Below are 24,217 nucleotides of genomic sequence, written 5' to 3' on the forward strand. Positions count from 1 at the left end.
TCATCACTACTTGTTTCAAAACTGTGGGTTCCAGTGTTGATACTTAGGAATGGAACCTATCCTAGGATCGTATGTTCTTAATGGAGGAAATAAATGGAGTTATACTCAGATCCTACAGAAACCATTAAAATAAGGTATTTTCTTCTTTTATTTTTGGATCCACTAAATTTATAGGGCAGGGCTTTCTTCAATAATCTCTATTTGAATAAGAAGGGTGGAGTGGGCAGGGCATGAATTAATTATTCTCAAGGCCAAATATAACCCTCTGGGATTAAAAGAAGGGTGTTTTCTCTTTCAGTCACAAGCATGTGTACTCACTTATCAAAAATAAAATATACAAATTAATGAAACATTTTCAGAACATCTGGAAAAGATTTTCAGATGATGAGCTGCAGAAGCACATCACTTAAGAACCACTGACACAATAAATTATATAAATAGGACAAAAGAGCAAGATTTAAGCAAATTGCTGATGTTCATTGATAGTGCTTCTGCAGTATGTATCACACCCAGAGAGAAATAAAACTTAATTAAAGCAATATTATGTGAGGGATGTTGCTTATTTGATTTTTGTCAAACCTAAGCATCCATATAGTGATTAAATTTACCTATTGATGTCCACTGAAATTACATGTTTACCTCAAGACAACTTCCATGGGTTCTTTAATCCTAGGCTTCAGGAGAAACTAAAAAAGAAAGACAAAATGATCAGACACCATATGTCATTCACGGCAACTCCCTTGCACCAGGGGCTGAGATGGAGTTGTTTCAGTAGGCCACATGCGAGTCTCATCAGACTTCACAAGTCATGTCCTACGCTCTTCCCCGGAAGGGCAAATGTATCAGAACTGTGTTTGGTTTCAAGAAAACCCAACAGTGAGTTAAATAAGTCATTTGTCTCATGCAACAAGCCATGGTTAGGAAGAGCAGGATTGGTATTGTGGCTCAAGGTCATCAAGGATCCAAATTTCTTTAGTATTCTTATTAAAACCAATCCCAAAATGTGGCTTTAATCCTCAGGATTGCAAGATGATTGCTCCTTCAGGTATCCATCTGGAAGGACGGCAAAGGGAATAAGGGAATTTTATCATTGGCCAAAATTGGGTCACATGACTCACTTCTATCTGCACTGAAAGCTGCCAAAACAAGATTTTTAGCTGGACACATTTCCATTTACTTGGTATGCCTGTTAAGTAAGAAAGGCAAAGTGGATATTGAGTAAGCGTCCAGCAGTGTCTGTTACAACTAGTGACTATCAGACAAGATCCTCTATCTTGATACAACCTTCTCCAATCTAACCTCCAAATTACACACACACACACACACACACACACACACACACACACTTGAATCACTTTGTTTTGCTCACTTACATCCAGCTTCTATGAGTTTCCTTAGTAGATTCATTCCCTTAAAGGATAAGTGTATTTTTTGAGGAATATAAAAATCTAAGTGTTATTTGCCTAGGTTTCTATGTCTCTAAATCCAGTACTAAGAAGTTCTGAGGTTCAAATGATTGCTTAATCAGAATCAAAATAAAAATACTTTCTGCGAGTCCTAACCTTGCAGCATTTTTCCAGAGTTAATCAAAGGTTCATACTAACTTCAGTAGAATGTGTTTGAGTCAATAAACATGTATTGTGCACCAATGGTGTGCCAGGCCCTGTGCCAAAGTTACCAAGAAGAAAAAGACTATCTCCGATCGGGGGACATACTGTCTGATACAAAAGATAGGCATGTGAACACAAAAGTATGATAGAGGAAGATAGCGTAAATTAGAGGATAGCACCATAGAAGAATAACTCTACTGGGGGAGGTGGGGGGCATGTAGGGGCGCCTGGGTGGCTCAGTTGGTTAAGCAACTGCCTTCGGCTCAGGTCATGATCCCAGGGTCCTGGGATCGAGTCCCACATCAGGCTCCCTGCTCGGCAGGGAGTCTGCTTCTCCCTCTGACCCTCCTCCCTCTCATGCTCTCTGTCTCTCATTCTCTCTCTCTCAAATAAATAAAAATAAAAAAAAATTAGAGGATAGCACCATAGAAGAATAACTCTATTGGGGGAGGTGGGGGGCATGTAGAGAAGATGTCTCCAAGGACAACATACTCAAGCTGGGTGAATTGATGACCCAGTTTTCATGTTTGCTGGGTTTCAGTCTAATGCATTTCCCACAATGTAAAAATGGAAATCAAAAAATGGCAATGAGAAATGTATTTTCAATAGTATTTTAAAATCTATCTTGAAATAAATATACAACCCAAAGTGATGGTCTGAAGTTTAATGAAATGTTTGCACTACTGCTTTGGATCACCCAAAATGCATCATGTCATTTCGCTGTTATAAGTTTCATAAACATGGAACATCTCACAATGTGGTTGTACCTACTGAAAAACAAAGAGCAAACTAACTAATCACCCAAGAAATTGTCCACAAAATATGCTAGACATTTTCATGATTAGCTTGAGAAATACTTAAATTCTGCTTTTTCTGTACTAAATATTTGACAATAAGAGAGACTAGATATTTTTGGCTGGCTCTACCATACAATAATGGTCTCAACTGTGTGTTATCACCCTGTGGTTGAATGTCTTGATGATCAAGTTACACATTCTTAAAGGTATTTATACACATTTCAGATTTGGGGGGAAGGATAATTTCATGGCAGTCCTAAACGATTATGAATTAGGACACATTTCCCCTTCTCCCAAAGACTCCTTATTTTCATAGTATCTTTTCATTCAAGACATATTCCCCAAACCCAATTCTGTCTGCCTGGAAAAATAGTTAACATTTATAAAAATGTATCAAAGAGCTTCAGAATATTCTATTCCTTTAATTCTCACAACATTCCTGAATGTTCAAATGAGCCATTTTATATGGGTTTTGTGAACTTAAGAGACTTGCCTAAAGTCATATAGTTACTAAGTGACCAAGCTAACCCCAGTTTTTTCATCCCCAACTCAGCACTCTTTCTAATACTTCCCACAATCCCAATGAGGTCTGTGGGGTGTACTGCATGTTACACAGTTACAGTAAATTTTTAATTACTGACACAGGTATTTTTTCTGTTATTCCACCTAAAAGCTAAGCCTTTTTACCAGGTATCCTTTTAAGTACCTTGCAGCTCAGATAATCTCTCACTGCATAAGTCTATACTTGATGAATTTCCTTCAACCAGGCTCCTCAAAAGTTTCTAATATCTTAAATATAATATTTATTTTAGTGATCCAGTAGTTTTTATTGAGCATCTATTTATGTCCCAAGCACTCTATTAAGAACAAAGAAGACACAATAAACTTTTGTTTCTGTCTTCTAGGAATTTAGTTTATTTCACTAAGGTAATATAAGCATCATGATGGCAAGAACTCCAGTTACTATTGTATTTTTAAGGCCTAGAACAGGGCCCAGCACTTAATATATTTTTAATAAATATATACAGTCAGACATGTAATATTTAAGTGAATTATCAATTCTAGAAAGCATAGGATGGATGTAGCTAGAAAAGCACAAATGTAGCCAATAAGATACAGCCTATATAGGGGAAAAACAGTAAAGTTCTAAGCCCAGACGCCCAAAGAATATGCCAAACAGGGATCAGAGACATTCCTGGGATAATTAATAATTCCTGGCAGGCTTTTGTAGCCAAAGTAGAGAGAAGCCAAACCTTTATTGGACTTGCTTATATCAGGAATCTTATCTTAACGTAAACCTTGAGCTATTTACAAAGTTTAGAACATTTTCCACAATAGTCACACAATGTAGGCTTACAGGCATGAAAGTAACAGCATATTAGCCCCATCCATTCATAAACATTAAGGTAACATCTTCTAAACTAGAAGGGCTAGAAGAGAATAAGGTTCTCAAAAAAGGAAAAAGGACTTGCATAGTCAAATGAAAACAAGGCAGATTAGTGATAACAGAACTATTATTTTAGTGAGAATTGGTGCCAATTTCTGTGCTTGGAGAAATTGAAAACTTTACTAAATCTCATTTTATGCCGATGAAAGTTATATTAGGTTTGAGTACATACTGCAAGTTTTATAAGAACTATTCATTTTTTTCATTTCCCAGTATAGATTTAATCATTTCTAACCAATTCTCTGTCTTCAAAATGTTAGTTTCTATGTGTTTTTAGAGATAAATGCTTAGATAAATCTTGCCTGACTACTACAAGTGGGCATCCTTTGCAGAATATTACTTCAGCTACAGCATTAGCTAAAATTTACTAAACATATTCTCTATGAAAGGCAGATAAAGAAACTGAAACACAGAGGGTTTCTCAGGGTCCCATAATAAGTAAATGGTGAATCAGAATCTGAACTCAGGAAGTCTGGGAGCTGCTGATACTCTAACCCCCTGGATAGGGCTTATATTAATGTCTACTTATGATGCAGGTATAGTCAAAGTTCACTCTGTGCAAATGTATTTTGCTTTCTTGGTGGACTTTGTATGACATGAGTTTAACTTGAGAATGATGTATTCTTACCATGCAGTATGGATTATTTTATATTGGACAATGTCATCAATTTTTGTATGCCTAAGAAATATGATTTTAATGCTAACCTGAAATCAGCAAGAAGGCAAATCTAGGGCACCTGGGTGGCTCAGTTGGTTAAGCGACTGCCTTCGGCTCAGGTCATGATCCTGGAGTCCCGGGATCGAGTCCCGCATCGGGCTCCTTGCTCAGCGGGGAGTCTGCTTCTCCCTCTAACCCTCCTCCCTCTCATGCTCTCTATCTCTCATTCTCTCTCTCTCAAATAAATAAATAAAATCTTAAAAAAAAAAAGAAGGCAAATCTAAGAAAGGGAGACAAGTATATATGACAATTTCAAAATTCCACTCTGAAGGAGATATGATGGCAGGTGATTAATAAAAATCTAATTTGTTTGATTTTTCCAGTCTCCCAAGAATAATCCAGAGAAGTGAGACCCAAACACCTCACACAAAGTGGGCATGGAATTGTTAAACTACAAATCCAGTTGATTAGGAAAGCTTTATCCCTGGAATGAATGAGTTTCCCATAGAAAAGAAAGTGCCAATGAGACACAAGTTTAAAAAGGCATGAACAAAGTATATTGGAGTAAGGAAAGAGGGAGTTTTAGGAAATCCTGACCCAAGATATTCTCCAAGCCTGATCCTCCTTGACAATGGTGTGCATCCTTTACTATGCAAGAGAATCGCTTTATAACTAGGATCAGAGTATATGTTAGAGAAAAGGGCTAGAATGAGTAAATCCTGAGCAACAGAAGAAAAAGAGAAAGAAAATCTACCAAAATGTGTATCAGCTCCAGGAATAGCAAGCAACCTATTTGCTGAGGGCTGCTCAATTATGATAATAAAAAGACACCAACCAGACCAGAGATATTGATCACCCTGTCCACTCTTGGCTAACGTTGTCATCAGTAAACCAGTGAGATAGAATACCATCTCTATATCGATTATATTACTGGTAAACATATATATTAGTTATAATTAGATAAAGATCTGGACTTTATCCTATATCAGATGTTGAGTCCTGGAGAGTTTTAAACTGGAACATGACCTATTAGATCTGAAATTTAGAAAATGAAAGTGTATATCAACAAGGAATCTTCCAGTTGAGAATGAAACTTAATTCAGGCTAACTTTAACAAAATGGGAAGAGTATTATCTCATATACAGGGAGTAAGTTGGAAAATTTATCCATGGCTGTATCTACATGCTCAAGCAGTATTCTCAAGACTTTTGCCAACTTCCTCAATTGTTCCCGAGACTAGGATTTGCCAGACTTCAGTCTAATGTCCAACCATGAACCAATGTGGCCTCAGGTAACTGGAAGGTTGGGTTAGCCAGAGCCCCAGAGCCAGTCTCCTTGGAACATGAGCAATTCTCTTCCAGTTTACCCCAGCGTTCCATAGAAATAGTAGCTTTTTTGGTATGCCTTGACATTAAAGTGCTTGGAAAATATTGCTCGAGAAAATCAAGTAACATAGGATAGAAAATATTTTCCAATTATTTTTTTCCAATTATTTTCCTATATTTTCCAGTTATTCCTATAATGATCTCAGTGAAAAGAACCTCTTGGTGTTAAGTTCAAAAGAAGGCTTAAACAACCAACATCCTTAACTGCTATTACGTAAGTTAGGTAGATAAAAACATCCCTCATAGAGGTGGCTTCTATGCTCTTAGAAGGTGAAGAGGGGAAGGTGTACAGAAAAGCCTCAGATAGGACATTAGGCCTCTCTCACTGCTGCTCCCCTCAGCCTTACTTCAACCTGAGTGATTTTGGATATACTTCTTTCTATTTTGTATGTAAGCTTTGTTTGAGGTTGGGGGTCAGTGGCTAAAAAAATGCTCACAAAACTCCACCTTGAAAACAAGCATAGATAGAGACTCCTCCATTGTAATTATGCCAACCTTCACTATAGAACTCAGAAATATTCTTGAAAACTCTAAGCTAAGGATTATATGAACCCTCTATCTTACAGACCCCTATAATGAATAGAGCAGGGAATAAACTCTCTGGGACTGAATTTTTGATGTAGTCACAGTGCAATAGCTTAGTTTGTTTTAAGGACATGAATTTAACTAAAGCTCAGAAATTAGCTTGTTGTCTTTTCTGAGCTCAGGAAGAGCAGGGCATGCATGCATACTGGTTTGGGACAATTCTGGCAACAGTCCAGTGAGAAAATATTGCATGCCAGGTTCACACTCCGTTATCTACAGTTTGAAAAAAAAATTTTTCCCCTGAATAAAAAAAAGGTGAGGAAAAAAAAAAAAAAACAACCCTCATAAAATGATAACCAATACAGCCTTTAGGAGAACTTTTAGCTTGCAAGCGCCTCATTGCAGAATCACACAAAGATGATTTTAAAAGCCAAGTTTTAGAGTAAGATGTACAGTTCTGGGTCTTCAACAAATTCTGACAAGATTTCACACACTGTCAGAAAGGTTCTTTTCTCTTGCTTGGCTTCCCTGCGGTGGGAGAGGGGACAGAGCCAATGCCCCAACCTCCTTGCACTCAGGGAGCCACTTTGACCCAATTCCAGAAGCCCAAGGGCTGTCCTTAATTAGCATTGTAATTTATATTGCACAATTATGCAAATTGGGTACATAAACAAAATTATCCTTTCAGTTTGGCTTTGCTACTGGAGAAATGCAAAGCCAGTTAAAGATAAGAATAAAGAAAACAGAATACATTTGCTTTAATGCAGTGCACCATTTCTTAATTTATCCATTCTTTTGTTTTCCACTTTCACCTTGTACTTGGGGGTTTTATATTTTTTCTTTACTCCTGTTTTTTTTTTTTTTTTTTTTTTCTTGCTTTTATGCTGTTTTTTCTTCCTTTTACTTGGCTCCTTTCCTTGAGAAATTTTCCATCCCATTAATTCTGCTGCAGCGATTCATAACTCTTCAGGCCATTGGTTTTTTGATATGACTACTATCTTGACTGCCTACAGTTTCCTTTCTCTTTTTGCTCGCAGATTCTCTCCTTTCTCCCGGCATCCCCTTCTATTTTACTCCATTTTCCCATTAGTTTGACTTGCTATTATAGCTGTGGGATGCTCCTTGCCCAAGATCTAGCAAACACCCTCAGGATGCAATCATTTTTCCTAAGAAAATGGAAAATAAGCCTGGCAAATAACAGAGCTTAGAAGATAGGGAATTTAAGATACAAAGCCCAATGAAATCTAACTGGAAGCCAATGCCTAGAGGCAATAGACAGTATTCAAGTAGATATTAGCCACCAGGTAATCAGCATTACAAAGATAATTTTCCAACATTGTATGGTATTCTAATTGAGCTAGCCCTTTCAAAAAGCCTTAAAATTCCATGGAAGAACAGAAAATTTTAAATATTTAAAAACTAGTAGAAAATAGAACCTTCTAGATAGAGCTGGTTTTGCAAGAACAGTGGCTGCTGGCGCTCGACAATGTATGGGGACTAACAGTTAAGGGAATTTGTAACAGAGGTGTTTGAACACAACTAGGAAGAGAACTGAATTGTTCCTTGCTTTATCTGCCCAGAACCTCGGCTCCCCCAGGGAAATATCCCTCCTCCTCCTCCTCCTGCCCTCTGGCTATAGCAACAGCAGCCCCATTAAAATGTAACCCAAGGGACACCAGCCTAACTTGGGCAAATCAGAGCACCCTCCCTCTGGCTATAACTCTTCCACTCTGAGTAACATTCAAATGCCTCCCAAACAGATTTTTAGTCTCTGCCTCTCTCTCTCTCTGACCCCTAACTCATCTGCTACCTTTCTCCCATTCACTTACTAAGTTCTAGCCATCCTGGCTGACTGGTATTCTCAGCTCATTGCTTTTGTACCTTTCATCTTCTCCTGTAATGGTCTTCCTTCATTTTTTGATGGCTGGTTTCTTCATGTCGTTTGAGTCTCAAATGTCATCTCCAAGAAATAGCCTCTTTTATCTCTAGCTAATGGTGACCTCCATCCCATTGCTTGCTATGCATATTACTTTGTTTTAATTTAGCACCATTAGAAATTGGCTTACATATTTATTTTATATATGCCCTTGCCTCTCAGATATTTATATTTCAACTTATTTATTACCTGACTCTTCCCACGAGAATGTAAGATCTTAACTGTCTGGTTCACCCCTGTATTCCCAGTTTTCAGGACAGTGTCAGACACATGGAGCATTCCCAAAATAATTTTGATATAAGTGAATGAATGAATGATTGTTACAGAATGGGTAAGGACCTCAACCTGGTCAAAGTGTTCCATCTGCTTGAATTGTGGGCTTTGTGTTCCAGGGTGAGTCAAGTTCATCTTTTTGGGTATTGAGTGTGTGAACTAGGAGATAGAAAGCTCACAGTAACTGGTTTTCCACCACGTGAACTAAAGTGAGTAAGCCAGTGATAGACAGAGGGGACAGTAGAGGGGGAGGGAATTAAGTAGAGGGTGTGGAAAGGGGAGGTGTAGTAAGAGTAGAGGTGTATGGAAACCGAGTTTGGACAGGGTTTGATGCCTGGTTTCTGATGATCCTGAGGCCCAGCTACAGTCCTATCTTTGGTTCCTATGAATTCTCTCGGGGTCTTTTCTATGATTTCTGCTTTTTCTTATACTGTGAATTGGATTTCAATATTTTCCAATCAATAAAAGTAACACATAACAACATTATAACATTGTGCTTAGGAATTTACAATCTGGTGTAAAATTAGCATTTGAATCAAGATCCCGCTATTTATTGTCTGTGTCACAGAGAACCAATTTCTTAATCTCTCTAAATTTTAGTTCTCTTATGTAAAAATGAAGGGCAAGAATAAAACCTAACTGATGGAAAGATTTAATGGGATTATATATGCACATTTTTAAAAAGATTTTATTATTTATTTTTCTGAGAGAGAAAGAGAGAGGGAGGGAGGGAGCACAAGCAGGGGGAGTGGCAGGCAGTGGGAGAAGCAGACTCTGCTGAGCAAGGAGCCCTGGGATCCTGACCTGAGCCAAAGGCAGATGCTTAGCTGTTCAACCGACTGAGCTACCCAAGCGTCCCTATATGCACATTTCTTATACACAATATCTGACATAGAGTAAGTTCCTAATTAAGGAAGGAAATGCAGCCTGGCTCAAGGGTGAAAGTCTGCTTTGAATTGGTATTTCAAATCTACCCTCATTGGTGTATCTTACTTTTTGTGGCACATACTGCATTCCCATTTATTTTAGAATATATTCTAAATTCTTTTTATGATTGAATATATTTAGAGTACAACTTCTCTCCTTTCCTCTATGAACATTTATGCTCATCTCATCTTTGATATATCAGTTTCTGTTAGATATCCTAGGTGGAGCATTTGTGAGTGAAAAAATACTTGATGCTGAGAAATTGGGGAAATGATGACATAGAGGGATCCTCTTCAAGCATAAATTGGCAAGTGTGAAGTATCCCAGTCTATGAAGAGAAAAGTACCTTCATAGGATGAGATCCTGGAACACAGACAGTGGTGGAAACTTGCTTTTCCTAATGCTCTTGGTGATGGTGCTCTTTGCCTATTATAAGACGTAGGTTGTGAAAGTAAGAAGAATGAAATCTGGAAGGACTTGGACTGGATCAACCTTTGTGGATGAGGCTTGAGATACCACTTTGTTGTTCCCGTGGTAGAGGCCCATATCCTAATGTCCAGTCTACAGGGATCCTGTGAGTCAGCTCTACCCTCACCACAACCATAAGCCAAGTGAGGCACAGCAAGTAGGGGAGGTGGGGGGTGGTGTTTGTGAGGAAGAGGCTTTCCCAAGAACATTAAATTCTAAAACCCAAGAAGTAATGATACCATAAACAAATGTAACAGAAAGTAAAATGTGGGTCTCTAGTAAGTTAACATGTATTTTTTTTAAATGTAGCATATCTGCCAAAAGTAAAAATAAATAAATAAAATGACTCATTTTATAAAATTTTTATGAAATGAAATGAAAAGTATACGTAAAAAGGTTAAAAACCTACACAGGGGGCACCTGGGTGGATCAGTTGGTTGAGAGTCCCACCCTTGATTTCAGCTCAGGTCATGATCTTGGGGTCCTGGGATTGAGCCCTGCATCAGGCTCCATGCTCAGTGGGGGGGTCTGCTTGGATTCTCTCTCTCCCTCTCCTTCTGTCCCTCCTCCCACTTGTTGCACTCTCTCTCTCTAAAATAAATAAATAAATCTTTTTAAAAAATTACAAAAAAACCCCAAAAACCCTACACACAATTTAATGATATTGATAAAAAAGGTTGATATTTTTAAATATGTTCCCTTACCTGAGCCAAAACTGGAATTCAGACTGCTAAGTGGTAGATTTGAATTTCTAATCGGCTTGCAATTCCCAGGAAATTATGATAGAAAGATTGAATATCTTTTAACATAGTAGATCAGAGTACATTTAAAGAGATTGAAAACTGATTTTCTGACAAATTCTGGCTATTGGTTTGAGAGAAAGACTAGGGTATGGGTAGTATATTTTCTGTTTACATCCAAATTGTAGTGTGTATGGAATTCTGTGACTCATCTAGTTCAGCAATAACCAGATAAAAATGTAATGGAAAGAAATGAGTCAGATTTGCACAAAAATATAAAATTGTAAGAAAAATACTTAAAATACATTTATGGGCCATTTAAGAAAATTTGAATACACAGAGAGACATAGTGTTCTTATATGGCAAGGTAAAATACTAAATACTGATCATTTAAATTATCTACATATGGCTGAGATAAATGAAAGTATTGGCATATTATGGGGTATTATTTTAATACTCTATACAAATTATATTTGCTAATACACTAGTCCCCCACTTACCCACAGTTTTGCTTTCTGCAGTTCCAGTTACCCACAGTCCGGAAGCAATGATCCTCCCCTCATATGGTCAGAAGGACAATAGTAACCTAGGTCACGATGCCCACATTATTCCCCTTACTTCAGCTCATCTCATAGGCACATTATCATCTTACATTACTGCAAGAAGACTGAGTACACTACAATAAGATACTTTGAGGAAGAGAGACCACATGCATGTAACTTTTATTACAATATATTGTTATAATCGTTCTATTTAATTATTAGTTATTGTTCTCTTACAGTGCCTAATTTATAAATTAAACTTTTTCATAGGTATATATGCACAGGAAAAATATGGCAAATATAGGGTTTGGTACTATCTGTGGTTTCAGGTGCCCACTGGGAGGGGGGGGTCTTGGATTGTATCTCCCTACAGACAAGAGCACTACTGTATTTCATCAAGAAAATTGCAGTTACCTTCGTCAACAAGATTACCCTCTCTATGGTTTTTCATTTCCTATTTTGTTGTATTCTCTTTCTTGTTTCTAATTTTTTTTATCTTTACTCTTTGCATAAAGTTAAAGATATTTTCCTTAAAATTTGATTTAGTTCATGGAGCACCTGGGTGGCTCAGTTGGTTAAGCATCTGACTCTTGATTTCGGCTGAGGTCACGATCTCAGGGTTGTGAGTTTGAGCCCCATTTTGGGCTCCATGCTGGGCCTGGAGCCTGCTAAGATTCTTTCTCTCCCTCTCCCTCTCCCCCTCCCCCAACTCTCTCTTTACCAAAAGAAAAAAAAAATGATTTAGTTCATGCTTTGTGTGTTGGTTTTACATTTCTTTAATTCAATTAAATTTGTTGTTTCTGTCTCTAAGTTTCTTCTCTTTGATTTATTGTCATCTACTTAGATTCTTGAGATAAAGACTTGATTCATTTACCTTTATTTTTTATGTGGTAAAGGCTAAAGCCTATGAATTTGTTTCTGAGAGCAGCTTTGGTACTATACCTGTGTTGAAATGTGGTGCTGTAATGTTAGGTTTCTAAATAGTGTATGACTGTGGTTTTATTTTCCAATTTGTCCTAACAGTTATTTAGGCAAATTGTCTGTGTATTTAATGTTGCTTTGTTTTAATGTTCGTTTTTAAAATATTTTGGAGATATTTTTATGAAAAAATTATTTTAGTACTATTAAATTGTGACTATATGTGATTTCTGTAATTTCTATTATTTATCACTTAGTTGCTCTTGACTAATACTGATCTATTTTGCTAAATAAACTATAGATGCTTGAAAAAATATGTGTAGTGTCCATTTGTAGGGTATAGGTATTTATAGATATCAATTATTAACTTTTTCTTTTATTTCCTTGATTTTAGTCAAATTACATGATTCTTCTCTAGTGATTTGGTAGTTACACATCACGTTTATAGTTTATATGTGTTTATATTTCCCCTTAACATACCTCCATACATTCTTTATACCTTATACTTGAGTCATTATCAAAGCCAAGAATGAAGCAGTACAGTTGACTCCTCCCAGTTAAGATGAAGATCTTGGTACATTTTTCCTTTATAATCCTCCCACTCCTCCTTCCCACTTCCATGTCGACATTCCATTTCTAATTTCTATCAATATAATCTGTAATTTAAAACCAACTGATGATGATGTTTACTTTTTAAAAAACATTTAAGTCTTTTTATTTTGCCAATAATTTTCACACTTGCATTCAGTTTTCTAAGCATATTTCCAATGATTATGTAAATTTACCTTTATGTTCATTCATTGCTGTGTTCCTGTCCCTGCATAATGGCTGACACATCATCTGTTTTCAGGAATTCTGGTGAAGGAACCAATGCAGTAGAATGAGAGAGAAGATAAGAACCTGACCAAGTGAACTTAAACTGCCATACTGAGTGTTGCTTCTGTAAGTGAAGGTTACCATAAACACACTATCACCAAGATGATGATAAATCCATAAAGCAGATTTTCCCTTGACAGTCCCATCTCTGCCACTGTCACAAACACACGCATACACACAAATCCATTCTAATGGAAATAAACACTTTACTATTTCCCAATGTGCTAATACTCTTGGAATGTGGGGCACCTACATTGTGCCTATTCATTGTTCTTTGTTATTAGCCCTTTTAATGGATTCACCTGTAAATAACTGTAAACAATGGTCTCAAACTCAGCTGCACTTTGTAATCTCATGGGAAGATTTTTAAATGCTTCTAAAGACCTAGCCGCTCACCAGCCCAATTAAGTCCAGATCACTCTGGTTGAGACCCAGGCATCAGTACTTTCTAAAACTCCTCATGTGACTACAGAGTGCAGCCAGGAGTAAGAACACAGGAGAGTCAGTATAAGTCTGAACCCTCAGTCTAGTTGTGCTTGTAGATATAAGGCAACACAAGAGCTTTGGGGGGTACTTAAAAAAGAGATCCTGGGAAACAGAGCTTTCTTTAGGACCATGATAACCACGTCAAAATGGAAAGCACTTGTATTCATTACAATAACTTCCATTGTTTTTAACATGCCGATGAATGAAGCATCCAGCTCTGTTTTGGGGGTGAGAGTAGAGATAACAAGAGAGTCTAGAGTTTGATGGACAGCTCAGCTAAAACCCACATGGAACAACAGAATGTAACCCAATTTTTCAAAATTAAGAACCGTTTCATAAATTTGATTGGGGAGATCTCTTCCACAAGAAAATTTATAGTTATGGTCCCAATTTGAGGTCTTACAATTTTTTTCTTTACTTTTAGGCGGACTACCACGTAGATGTTTCCTTATTTTATGGAGACTCAGACATTTGAATTCAGAATATGGACCAGGTTATTTAATTTTGAAGCCTACCTGAGTAGAATCAAGAAAATATTCTCTCTGGAAATGCTCTTTGAACATTGTTACCATAATAATTATAATGCTTGACTTGAAGAAAGATACAGATTAAAAAAAAAAAAAAGGAAAAACAAAAAACTCATTTGCAAACTTTTGGTGGCATTTTGTTATACACTTCTTTCGAAACACACTGTTAGGTGATAAATTAACAAAACCATTCAAACTATAGTTATTATTACTTTATAATGAAAGGAATCAACTAGTTGTTTTATACATGATAACAATATTCATTCAATTGCTATTTTTTTAATTTAAAATTTGTTTGAGGACCTCATTCAATTTATTTTTAATTTTTTTCTTCCAATTTTTTTGAGGTATAATTGACAAATAAAGTTTTATATATTTAAACTGTACAATGTGATGATTTGATATACATATATGTTGTGAAATGATAACCACAATCAGGTTAACACATCCATTACCTCACATATTTAATGTTTTGTGTGTGTATGTGTGTGTGTGTGAGGAGAACACTTAGGATCTACACCCTTAGCAAATTTCGAGCGTATGAGCCAGGGTTATTAACTGTGGTCACAATGCTGTATGTTAAAATCAATCAATTTAGTAGTTAACATACTCAGACCTCTTAGGAAAGAGATAATATCTACAGACAACAGTTAGCTAAATTAGCTTCACAGAGCTAAAACTTCTCATTATTTTTGGTCTCTTCCCTGCTAGGTAGTATCCATTCATTTTATTGTGTGGTTGTTTCTAAATATGTTGCTAAAAATATGCCAATGCACTTAATTATGTTTTAAAGATGGCTTTCTTTGTAATAGAATTTGGATTTCTGAAGATACAGAGCTTGACTGAAAAAATATCAAGCAGAATATGGGATCTTTGGACTTTAATCATATAGAAAAATAATCCAGAAGTTAGTATGACTTAAGTGTCTTCTATAGTGATTTTCACTTAGTCCTGTGATTCTCAAAGAGTACTTGGACCAGCAGCATCCCTGTCACTTGAGAATTTTAGAAATGCAAATTCTCAGGCTCTACCCAGCCTTACCGAATCAGAAACTCTGAGGTTGGGGCCAGCAATCTCCTTCTCTGTGATTCTGTTACACTCTGAAGTTTGAGGATCTCTGACATGATAAAAATGCCCCAAAAAGGTACTAGAACAAACATAAAACAACAAACCCTATGACTCATCCACTGCCTTGTTTTATTTTGTTTAGAAAATGATTCGTCTGCATTAAAAGATAGTATTTGCCCAGGAAGTTCATTTTTCTCTTCAGTAGAATTAATCAGGGTACCAATCATTCTATTATATTTTTCCGTTATGTGTCAAAGATTCATGACTGGTTTTCAACATCTTTTAAAGTACACTTAAATGATCATTAATTCCTCACATTTGCTTTCAAAAATTCTTTCAAGCAGCAGAGTGTTAGATTTCACGTGTGTTTTACTTACCTCATCGAGATAATGTTACTATAATGATTTCACTTATATGTTGCATAATTAGATCTAATATCTCTCTAATGAGATACACCATGTTATTTGGAACCAGCTGCTCTATCATGGATAGCAAAGGACATTCTACACTAAATTTTCCAAGATATTCAAGAATAATGTTAAGTGGTCATTTCATACAAGTCATTTTTCCTCCTTTCTTTAAGAATCTATTTGTTTCTGGATGGATATTAACATTCACAATCACTCAAAGGCTAAAGGAGTCAGCTGGCTTTGGCGTGAGACATAGTACATAACAACTATTTGTTGGGATAATAAAAACTCTCCGTTATCAAGAAAAAAAATCAGTTACCTGAGAATCTAGACCAGGGTACTCTACGTTTTTTTGCATTTGTACATTTATAGTAGATGTTAAATTCTTATATTACAGTTTGAGAAAGAACATTTTTCATGTGAAGAATACATTTATTAGGAAAGAGCTGCATGGAGGCTTAAGAATGTGGTAGCCATTTTTTTTCAGTAACTGCTATGTATGTTCAATAAATATGAGATGGAAATAAGTACATATATATCTTTGGGGCTTGCTTCACCGGTTACTCACTCATATAAAAATACCTAGGTGCATATTTAATGTAGACTAATGAATACTCAATAGACACATGTAGATATACAAAGTGAACTGCATGGAGCCTACCCACTAGTTTACATTCAATGGGATTCTCATCTCTCTGCTGAATGTAAATACATGACTATTTAGCTAAATTGTATTTGCTTGTTAATGAAACCAGAGCATGCAGCATTTTATGAAAGTGTGGTGAATTAATGGCTAAGATTACTTCATCTCCCTACAGCCTTCTGAGTCGCTACAGAAGAGGAAATTAAGGGAGACAAACTGAACTGTGATGCTCTGGGACTCCCTTGATTCTGCCTGTCACCGTTATAAGCCAGCTCAAGGCCTCGGGGGAGTCGGCCTGCTCTAGCCTTCCTCAGCCAGCCAGACGGTGACGGCCCACTGCTTTTATTCATTACCCTGAATGTAATGCAATAAATTTAACAAGTAACACACTCAGCGGGAATTTATTGGCCTTTTGCAGCATGATTGCAAGGTAGGATATGGCTATGGATTCCAATTACTGTTGACACCCAGATAAGAAGAACAAAGCCTATATATAATTATTAATCAAAGTTGATAGTTTAAGGAAATGAAAATAAATAAATAAATAAATAAATAAATAAATAAATAAATAACTCACTCACTCACTCTATTTTATTTGAAGCAAATGTTCCCAGGTTGAAAGAACTCTCCTTGGTTACATAATGGTAGCATTCCAATTAAATATAATAGCAATAATAAAAGAGCAGCGTAGTGGCAAAGTGATCCTATAAAGCAACAATTTTCACACCAAAATAGCTGTGTGGAGCACATGTACAGTAGAGGAGAGGCTAACAAAGTCCAAACATAGACTTGTGATATGTAAACGAATGGTCAAATAAACAGCAATCTTTAAGGATTTAGTGTTTTAGTTAGAAAAAAATAATCCATTTAATATTGCTATTCCAGATGATAGTTACAAATAGCTCTATTTTAATATGATAGGAAGAGTGATTGTAAAAAAATATGGGGTCACACTTTCATATCTATACCACTGGCATTACCTGATCATGAAAATTAAATATTGTTGGCATACAGATATTTATGAAGAAACTCAAAGTCCTTGGGTCGCAATAAGAACGTGAGAAAAGGAACTAGAATTTTCACTCACTTTGGGCAAGGGTTTGTTATAGTTATTGTTTGTTTTATTTATAAAGGCCAAAGGAACACGATACATGTAAAGGCGTAGGAGAGAGAGAACAGGATTTTATTTTACCAGACTGGACGTGAATGAAAAATGTTAAAAATATAAGGCATATGAAAACAAAGGGAACATCACTTTCTCCATGATTAACCCAAATGGCCAACTTATTATTGAAATAAGAGGCAACATGCATCACTGGTGAAGGCTTGAACTCTCAAATTACAAAGAATCATATCCTGGCTTTAATAATTACTAGTACTCTGACCTTGAACCACTAATTTAATCTCTCGTAGCCTGTTTCCTCAAGTGTAAAAATAGGGATGATTATAGCAGCTACCTGTGTTGTTATATTGACAATAGTGCATTATATACTTCAAAGTTGCTAAGAAACCAGATTAAATGTTCTCACCACAAAAAAGAAATGATCATTATGGAGCATGATGGTGGTGGTAGCTGATGCTATTGTAGTGGTAATCATATTGCAATATACAAAAGTATCAAATCAACATGCTATACACCTTAAACTTACACAATATTATATGTCAATTGTATCTCAGAAATATTTGTGATAGATTAATATGGTTCTGAGCACAAAGTAAAAACTCAATAAATATTAGCAAATTTTATGTTATTTAGTATTATTTTAATCTACTCGATATTAAAAATCATTAAATCAGTGAACAAATAGCATCATAATCTTTTACACCCAGATAGGCTTCAGTACAAATCTGAGCTCAAATACTTTTTGATGGAAAGTATTTTATTTCTCCGATTAGTTTGGACCTTGGAGTCCTAGTTTTATGGAAAAATCTTATAACTGTGTGGAGTTAAACAATGTGTATTTCTGATACTGAGAATGCTAAGGTATAACATTGGTCTAATGATACCTGCCTTTGAGGATATATGGTAAAACTGGAGAAAACATATATATTTGTTCACGAAACTCAGCACATAGCCTGGCACCATCCAAAAATGGAGCTGTTTTTTTATTTAGGATCTATAGATGGACACCTGTATTTAGTTATCATTGCAATTCCACTCACAATTCATTATCATCCCTATTACTTAGGAAATGAAATGAAGGATGAAAAGCTAATTGGTCTGTTCAAGGTCACAGAATTAATAGCAAGAGCCTCAACTCACCTTAGGTCAAAGTGACCATAAGTCAGTATTCTTTCTACTACAGTAACCTCCTTTTGGAGGTGAGAAAATAAAGGTGGATGATTGACAAAATATGTTTGTGTGTGTATGAAACAGGCATGTGCTCTTGATAATTGGTACACAGTTTGGGTTTTAAAAGAGTGGGCAGATGAAAATCATCTATGCTGTGCCATGGTTTTCTCTGACTTTCCTAAGAATGTCATGGAGCTAACCTATTTAAGGCCTTAAATAATTGGTATCCTGAAATAAAATTATCTGCAGAAGTGTAAAAAAGTACTTCTACCGCAATGTGACCTATTGACTGGGGCATCAGTCTTCAAAAAGCCCATAATCCAAAGGAAGCAGTTAAGTGACATGAATTCCATCATAACAATAAAATGATTACTTAGACTGAAAAATTTAACTAACACTGCCAATCAAAGAACATTTTCTCTCTCTCTATATGTATATATATTAATATTTTTACTATTGAATTCAATCACTTCTCTGGAACAATTTTTATTCCACAATCAATAGGATCCACATCTAAAAGCTGTTCTTAGAATGTTCAGATAGAAACCTAGTCTTCTGAATCAGAGAAACATGAATAACACTGATTTTTAAAATTAAGGACAAAAATTAAGTCAAATAATACTTTAAGTAAATCATGAATAAATGCTTTCATTGAAGGAAATTCACTGAATGATGAATGGATAAAGAAGGTGTGGTATATACATACAATGGAATATTACTCAGCCCTAAAAAAAAAAATGAAATTTTGCCATTTGCAATGACATGGATGGAGCTATTATGGAGTATTATGCTAAGTGAAATAAGTCAGTCAGAGAAAGACAAATACATATGATTTCACTGATATGTGGAATTTAAGAAACAAACGATCATAGGGGAGAAAAAAGAGAGGTGAACCAAGAAACAGATTCCTAACTATAGAGAACACACTGATGGTTACTAGAGGGGAGAGGAGTGAGGGGATGGGATTAAGGAGGGCACTTGTTTTGATGAGTACCAGGTGATGTATGCAAGTGCTGAATCACTGTATTGTATACCTGAAACTAATATTACACTGTATGGTAATGGTAACTAACTGGAATTTAAATAAAAACTAGGGCACCTGGGTGGCTCAGATGGTTAAGCGTCTGCCTTCGGCTCAGGTCATGATCCCAGGGTCCTGGGATCGAGTCCCACGTCGGCCTCCCTGCTCCTTGGGAGCCTGCTTCTCCCTCTGCTTCTCCCTCTGCCTCTCTGTCTCTCATGAATAAATAAATAAAATCTTAAAAAAAAATAAAAAAAATAAAAACTAAAAAAAAAGAATAAAAGATAAAAAAAAATTCATCCATTCACTCATTCATTCAACAATGGTGTACTAACTGCCTCCTTTTTGCAAGTTCTATGCTAGTAATGAGGATATAGGACCCAGTCAGCTAGACAAGGTCACTGCCCATACAGTAGTGAAGAAAAATATGAAACAATCATATAATTACAATTTTAATGAGGATGTTGACTGCAGTGGGGCCTATATAAGGGTTTCAATCTGCTCATGGGCAGGGGTCAGAAAGATCTCATTAGGAAGTAACTTCATCTATGTGAACTTAGTCCTTACACCAACCCAATGAGACCAGTTCTGCTATCATCATCCCATTCACAGATAAGAAGACTGAGGGAAATTGCATTAAATATCTTAACAAATCAAAAAAATATATATATATTAACAAATCAGACAGTTGGTAAGAGGTAGATCCAAGATCCAAACCCAGGCTATCTGGTTGTAGATTCTGCTTTTAACCCCTGTGCTATGGACATTCATGTGCGTTTTTGAGGGGTAACGAACACACTCCAGAGAGAAAGATATATGAGAAGAACCTGACGTGGACAAGGACTGGTCCTCTACATAAGAGCTGCACTGTTTAATAGAAATGTGAGCCTTGTATGTAATTTTAAATTTTCTAGTGCCCATGTAACAAAAAGTAAAAGGAAACGGATGGATAGAGTACTCAGGAAAGGTGATTTGGCAGTTTCTTATAAAATTAACATGCAGATACCAAATGACCCAGCAGTCATACTCAAGCATTTACCCCCGATAAATGAAGATGTATATTCACACAAAAATCTGTACAGGAATGTTTATGGCAGTTGAATTCATAATTGCAAAAACTAGAACCAACCCAGGTGCTCCTCAATGGGTGAGTAGTTAAACAATGTGGGGCACATCCAGCTCATGTAATGCTATTTGGCAATAAAGAGGAATGGACTCTATTGTTGCAGGCAAAAACTTGGGTCAGTCTTGAGGGAATTATGCTACGGGAACAAAGCCAGTTCCCAAAGAATACACCCTGTATGATTCCACTTACATCACATTTTTGACATGACAAAACTATATAAATGGAGAACAGACTGGTGGTTGCTAAAGGTTAGGGCGGGGGGAGGGATGGAGCACAAAGGTTATAAAAATGCAACACAAGCGATCTTTGCAGTGAAGGAACTGCTCTGAATCTTGACGTGGTGGTACCTACATATGTGATACAATTAAATAGAACTAAGCGCACACAGACAGACACACACATGTATAATTGAAACTAGGGAAATCGGAGTAGGATCGTATCACTGTCAATATCCTGGTAGTAATACTGTGAGGATAGATACTGCTGTTGGGCAAAACCTTAGAGAAAGGGAACTCGGGATTTCTCTGTATTATTTCTTACAATTACATGGGAATCTAGAATTATTTCAAAATAAAAATGTTAACTAAAAGGAAGGAAAGAGATTAAGTTTATTTTATTCTACTTAACCCAATACATCTGAAATACTCCCATTTCAACGTCTTAAACAGTATAAAAATTATGGAGATATTTCACTTTATTTCATACTGTCCAGTCAGACTAGCCACATTCCAAGTTCCCGGTAATCAGTGGCTAGTGGATACCACACTGGGTAGCACAAGTGTTGTGAATACAAATATAAAAAGTGAAGACAGAGGTCTAAGAGGTAGGAGTGGGTCAGGTTATACAAATGAACTTGTGATAAAATCCAGAGTCATTGCAGTGGCCTCTAGAACCTGATAATATAGCAACCTCCTGCCTTCTTTCTCGCTCATTCTCCTAGCCCCATTGGAGTCCTTGTTCTTCCTGGAAAACGCCAAGCATGCTCCAACCTCAGGAACCTTGCTCTTGCTGTTTTCTCTGCCTGGAACCCTCACCTCAGAATATCTCTCTGACTTGTTCTCACACCAAGAATTGTCTCTGTTCAGATGTCTGTCAGAAGGTGTTTTCTGACCTACCTAAACAAAAGAGCCAATTCCACTATTCTCCAACGCTCCCTATCCACCCATTATACTACTTTAATTTTCTTGACAGTACTTACACCCCTGGACACTCTATATATTTACTTGTTTATTGTCAGTTTTCCACAGAGCCTGGAACAGTGCCTGATGCACAGAATACATCCAATGAATATTTGCTGAATGAATTGTTTGATGAATAAATTAATTATGTTTAACTCTTTTGCTATTCTCAAATGAACTGCCCGCCTCAAATAAAATCTACGTTTTCCTGGAATTCAAAAACTGACATAATAAATATCAAAAATTTGGTTAAGTCTCCTGGATTTTTATTTATTTTATTCTTTTATTTTTTAGTCTCCTGAATTTTTAAAATACAATGCACAGAAGCAATTTCTTTACATCCCAATAAAATCAACAAGATATGTATATATATATATTTTTAATTTTATTTATTTATATATTTTAGAGAGAGAAATGGGGGGAGTGAGCACAGTGAGGGGAGGGGCAAAAGGAGAGACAGAGAATCTCAAGCAGATTCCACACTGAGCTTGGAGCCCGATGTGGGGCTCAATCTCATGACCCCAAGATCATGACCTGAGCTGAAATCAAGAGTTGGATGCTTAATCGACTGAGCCACCCAGGCACCCCAATAAACAAGATATTTTTAATACGAAGATTAAGCTTTTGGATAAAAGGGTTTTTTTTTTTTAACACTGCTTCTTATTTTTAGCGAACTTATTTCTGATATAAGACCATTTAATTTATATTTTGTTCCTATATTCATGATAAATTTCTGTACGTCTTGTTGTAAAATTCACTTTTCACCAAGTAAATACATTTAGAAATTCTGAAAAATGGTATTCACTATTCCTAAAGGTGTTATCAAAGTCCTCCTAGTACATTGGACCTTTCTTAACATATCACCTTCTGAGGGAAGCATTCTCCAATAACCCCAATCAGAATTTCTTTGTCTCTTGCACTTCTATCATTGTATCCAGTATGTATCTTAATCCAATGTCAATTCCAGTCTACTTATATCAAAAATATTAATGAAGATATTCGCACTCCAGGAAGGCAGAAACTGTCTTTTTCAAAGTCACTAATATAATGATTTATACTTCTCAGTCAGACTTAGATAAATATTTGATGAACTGAATGAATTCTGTTTTGTTTTAATAATGTATGCATATATCTAGTCTAGAAGACTTGATAGGCAAATGTTGCATAAGATAACCTCTCAAACACAAGTTCATATCATTCAGTATTTTTTTCCAGAAAAGAACTAATATTTATTAAGCTCCTAAGATACATTAAAGATTTTACATGTGATCTCATTTAGTCCCCATAATATATGGAATATTATTAACTCTATGAAGAAATGAAAGCTCAGAAAAAAGTATGTAGCTTTTATAAGGTCTGATGGCTGTTAAATGTCAGGATTCTCTCTGCCTATCCCTCCAAATCTAAAGTATTATTTCATACTTTACAGTAGTAATACTTCAATGTAGAGATAGCTTCTAGAACAAGTGACATGGGTAATATCTATTTTGTTACAAAATTACCCAAAGTTTCTGAGCTCCAAAAGAGAATATTGATAAATCAGGGCTTACCTAAAGAAATGTAACCAAGATACGCTGAGCTTCTAAAACTATATTTCATGTCAGATTAAGGAATTGGATAATTTTATCCAAGAAAATTGTAAATGATACTGCATAGTGAGGAATTTGGCTTCACCCAAGAGAGGTCTGGCCTTTGTTGTACTTAGCACCTGGGAGGTAACTTCTAAATCCTTGGAAATTTTCCAAGTGATAGCAGTCTGTTTTTTCATGGTGGACCCCCTGGAAAACCTGGTAAATCAATAAATCGTTTTTATGTAATAAAGCCCCTATAAAAACTCTGGATGCTGAAGCTCATGTAAGCTTCCCTGTTGGCTCTACTATATGTGTATTGTCATAGACCACTACGAGTAGAGAAACAGGTCCTGAGAACAATGAAATGTTCACATTTGGAACCCTCCCAAACTCTGCACTATGTTTCTTCATTTGGCTGATTTTTGGCATCATTTTCCTGCAATGACTGTAAGTATAGTAGGTTTCAGTTATTTCTGTCTTTCTAGTGAATTAGCAAACGTGAGGGTCGATTTGAGAAACCCTGAACGTACAGTTGATGTCAGAAGTAAGGGTGGTCTGTGTGGACTCTAACTTTGTAGTTGCACTCCAGCTCCTTGGAGTTGGGCCCAAAAATCTTGGGCAGACTGGGTGGTCTGGAAGACTACACCTTTAACTCTGTGTAAATGTATAATAGCATAATACAGTACATTTAGAGGTCCTTAAAAATGTATATAGTATATTAAACATTTGTTGGGGAGAGGAGCATGAAAACTGACCTCAAATATTCAGAGTATTATCAGGTAGACATGTTTG

At 36.2% G+C, this 24,217-nt stretch overlaps 1 protein-coding gene across 2 annotated transcripts in view; it reads right to left on the reverse strand.

Annotated features, from left to right (window-relative positions):
- The window catches only part of LOC123863282 (uncharacterized), a 691,187-nt gene that overhangs the window by 129,576 nt on the left and 537,394 nt on the right, over nucleotides 1-24,217 (reverse strand). The gene's annotated exons all lie outside the window — the stretch shown is intronic.

The sequence above is a fragment of the Mirounga angustirostris genome, unplaced genomic scaffold, assembly GCF_029215605.1.
Source record: "Mirounga angustirostris isolate CCGP_5_RB_7025 unplaced genomic scaffold, mMirAng1.0.hap1 SCAF_1, whole genome shotgun sequence".
In the NCBI taxonomy this organism is placed as follows: Eukaryota; Metazoa; Chordata; class Mammalia; order Carnivora; family Phocidae; genus Mirounga; species Mirounga angustirostris.